The 4,032-nt window shown below is 46.1% G+C and overlaps 1 non-coding gene across 1 annotated transcript; it reads right to left on the bottom strand.

The window, feature by feature from the left end:
• Positions 1–2,805: 2,805 nt before the first annotated feature.
• Positions 2,806–2,878, bottom strand: TRNAT-UGU (transfer RNA threonine (anticodon UGU)). The gene has a single exon. It is a non-coding gene; the product is annotated as a tRNA-Thr (tRNA).
• Between the last annotated feature and the right edge of the window lie 1,154 nt (positions 2,879–4,032).

The following is a 4,032-nucleotide window of genomic DNA, read 5'->3' as shown; positions in this document are numbered from 1 at the left end:
AGTTTTCCTTGCCTACCTTTGTAGTGCTTATGTATACTCTCTAGGATCGAAATGAACTTCAGAGTCTAACCAACTTGATATTTCACACTTTTAGCTTCTTCTCAGATGAAGACAGCAACTTAAAGGTGGAGGGGATTAACCCAGGGTTATTTTGTTGGAAGAGCTGAAAACCCCAGGCCAGTTCAAGGAGATTGGATCTAACCTCTGGACTAAATGTTTGAGCCCACTCCGCTTTCTTTGCTCATATGGTCTTTCTTCAAATACATGGGGCAAAAATACAGTCTGGACTAGAAGTGTTTGAGCTGGGGGAAAATCCTCAAAATTCATGTATCAACTGAAAGGATCGCACACACCAAATTCAAAGCATTTGGAACACTGGTTTCGCACTAGAGGGTATTGCATGGGTCTAGACCGGGAAACTGAATGGGGCCTCTGAAATGTTGGAAAGCTGGGGGAGAGGCACAGTGTTTTTCTCTAGCAAGTGGCTTTATTTTCTGGAAGGATGCCTGGTGATGCCGGTGAGCCTTCCTGGGAGGGTCTAGGACTGTTAGAAAACAATCTCTAGGGCATCGAAAAGCCAAAATGTATTCCTCTTCCTTACAGCCTAAGGTGTTGAAAAGTTCGGAGGGTTGAAAAATACACATGTGCAGGTACTTGCTCTTTCTAGAGATCAGTTTGTGTCAGGGGAAGGGAGAGGAATGATGACGACTGGCAATGACTGGAGGGAGATGGGATTAGAGAGCTTCAAAAACTTCTCTTTCTTACTACTTTGTTACTTGATGACCAAGTAACTCAGAGTAAGTAGTCCTGGAACTAAGGTATTCAAGGATCCCAAATGGCTTTGCCAAAAGGCATTCAGTGTGTTAGTAAAGGGCTAATGCTTTTGCGATAATATGGGTATTTTTGTTGCATCAGTGGGTCCTGTGTCCTCAAGGCACTGTGAACACTTCACCTCCACAGCATTGCTAGCAGTAGATATCCTGACCACAGAGGGCCAAAATAATTAACAAAGTATGAGGGTGTTGAGTGTGTTTTCCTAGATCTAAAATATTGCAAGCCAAAACAGAAAGTCTTACAGTTGCATCACTCCCAAAGCGAACTCAGTTTAAGAAACACATTCCTTGTAGTGGTACACACCTGTAATCTCTGCACTGTGGGAGGCCGTGGCGGGTGCATCACTTGAAGCCAGGTGTTCGAGACCAGCCTGGCCAATGTGGCAAAATCCCATGTCTACTAAAAATGCAAAAAAATCAGCTGGGCGTGGTGGCGGGCACCTGTAATCCCAGCCATTTGGGAGGCTGAGGCAAGAGAATCGCTTGAACCTGGGAGGTGGAGGTTGCAGTGAGCCAAAATGAAGTCACTGCACTCAACCCTGGGCGACAGAGGGAGACTCCCTTTCAAAAAAAACGAAAACAAAAACACCACCACCACCACCAACAAAGAAAAAGAAAAAAAAAAGAGATAAGTTCCCTGGCTTTAAAGAGCTTGTTGGGGAGATATTTAATTTCATCTCAACGAAGGCTGTGCTTACTGCTTGTCAGGCACAGTACTGACTCCGGGGAGACCCAGAGATGAAAGACACTTTCTCTGGCTATTACAGTTTACTTAGTGGGAGCCAGATTAAGAATTAACTTAGACGCAAGGTCAGAGGACTCTGGGTCCCTAACCTGCACTATCTAACAGAAAGATAAATGAGAGCTGCAGATGGGAGCCACAAATGTAACCTAAAATTTTCTAGTAGATACATTAAAAAAAAAATACAGTTAATTGTAATTATACAATTTTTTTAATAATTATTTTAATTACACTCTATTTTATATAATCCAATATATTTCAACATGGAATCAATTCAAAAATTACTAGTGAGATGGCTTACATCCTGTTTCGGTTCCAAGTCTTTGAAATTCCATGTGTATTTTACTCTTTCAGGACATCGCCATTTGGACTAGCCACATTTCAAGCACCCAGCGGCCACACGCGGCTTGTGGCGTCTTTACACACAGTCCTTTATCAAGCTCTGGCCCTCAGATCTGGGAAAAGAAATCCTGGGTTGGAAAAATTCATGTGGTCAGAAAAAAGGCTGTTGGCACTTTCCTCTGGTGACTCTGTAGTCACGCGGCATTGAGGAATTTAGGGAAAACACAGAGAGTCAGAGAGGCTGCAAACACTGGCTTCCCAAGCAACCTGGGACTATTTTTGGGAGTCGCCTCGGAAGGGGCAGGACCTTGGAGCCAGGCCGGGCTGTCGGGCCTGGGCTGCCACGTGTCAGCCACAGAGCCGGCTAGCGTCCGGGCCACTCTGGCCGAGCTCTCCGCCCTGGCAGGGCGTGGAGAAGCGCAGCCGCCGGCCTGCCAGGAGGCGATGGGGAGCGGTGCCACAGCGCCGCCCGCCGGCCACGCGCCGTAACTGCAGCCGCGGCGCCGCCATGGCCCGTCCTGTTAGCCAGCAGCCGAGTTCACTGCCAAGGCCGCCGCCTCCACTTGGTTTTCATTGAGGGAATGGTGTCTGTGTGCAGGGCGTTAGCCTCAAGCCTCCATTTCCGGTACTCCGGCCTGCAGGTCCGGTAGTACTGGGGCTGCCGAGCCAGTTTCCCCCTCCTCCTGCCCTTGCCTGCTTCTTGTTGGGGGTCCAGGATTTTCTCTTCCGGGTCACTTCTAAAGCACGTTAAGGATGCTCCTCATTTGCATTTCAGGGGAACTAATGTTTAACTCTGTTAGGAGTAACGTTTTCGGAAATCACGTTTTCCATTTTGGACTCTATTCCGTATTTAAATACTATGGATTAAAATAAAAGCAAGCCGACAGGAGGCCCCAGCGAGGATCGAACTCGCGACCCCTGGTTTACAAGACCAGTGCTCTAACCACTGAGCTATGGAGCCCACGTGAAACAGTCCTTTCAGGAAATCACAGATCTTACCAACAGCATTGGTTTACCTGGCGGTCTGTGAGAATTTGACCCCATGCATCTATTATCAATGGTAGTTGTAAAGGCTATGAAATGACAGAGAAAAGTGCTTACAACATGATGATAAACGTAAAACACTGAAGCCTCAAATCATATGTTTGTGATTACAATACACTAAATCATACCTAACTTACGCATACAGACAAGGGCTGGGAGGGAAAGTGCAAAAATGAAATGGTGTTCTGGTCATATTTTCAGTGGGATGTTTACTCTCAATAAATCTTTCCATCTTGCTTCCTTGATAAATTGTATCAAGTTTGGTACTTTCAGGGAAGTGGGAAGTTATGGGGGTGTCTTTGTTCTCATAAACTAAGTTACTGATTTGGGATGAATTAATTGCTTCAACACATATTTACTGAGTACTCAAATAATGCTAGATGAGGCAGAGTGAACAAGCAAAGCTCTGCCTCTGCTTTGCTCGCTCTTTCCTTCTTTCTTTCTTTCTCTCTCTCTTTCTTTCTTTTTTCTTTTTCTATTTTTTTTCTTTTTTTTGAGACAGAATCTCGCACTGTCGCCTGGGCTGGAGTGCAATGGTGTGATCTTAGCTCACTGCAACCTCCGTCTCCCGGGTTCAAGCCATTCTCCTGCCTCAGCCTCCCAAGGAGCTGGGACTACAGGTGTGCACCACCACGCCCAGCTAATTTTTGTGGTTTTAGTAGAGACGGGGTTCACCATTTTGGCTAGGATGGTCTCGATCTCTTGACCTCGTGATCCGCCCACCTCAGCCTCCCAAAGTGCTGGGATTACAGGCATGAGCCACCGCACCCGGGCCGTGCTCTTTTTTCTAATGGTCAGGATCACTATGCTTCATTCCCTTTTGGTTAGTGAACCATTTACTAAAGGAATGAAGTCATGGCCACAACATGATCCGTTAGTGCGTGAAAAAGAGAATGAAGATCATGTTCACCAAGTGGGCTGCAGGCATCTCTCCCTCATCTCCAAGTGTCTGCTTACATCCACTCTCTCAATGGGAGCTGTCGTGATCCCCTATTTATAGCTCACCATCCTCCTTATTCTGCTCTTTTTACTCCATACTACTTAACCTTCTTTTGTAGTAGAAAATGTGCT

The sequence above is a fragment of the Macaca mulatta genome, chromosome 1 (genome assembly GCF_049350105.2).
Source record: "Macaca mulatta isolate MMU2019108-1 chromosome 1, T2T-MMU8v2.0, whole genome shotgun sequence".
NCBI classification, from domain to species: domain Eukaryota; kingdom Metazoa; phylum Chordata; class Mammalia; order Primates; family Cercopithecidae; genus Macaca; species Macaca mulatta.
This window is presented reverse-complemented; position numbering and strand designations above follow the sequence as displayed.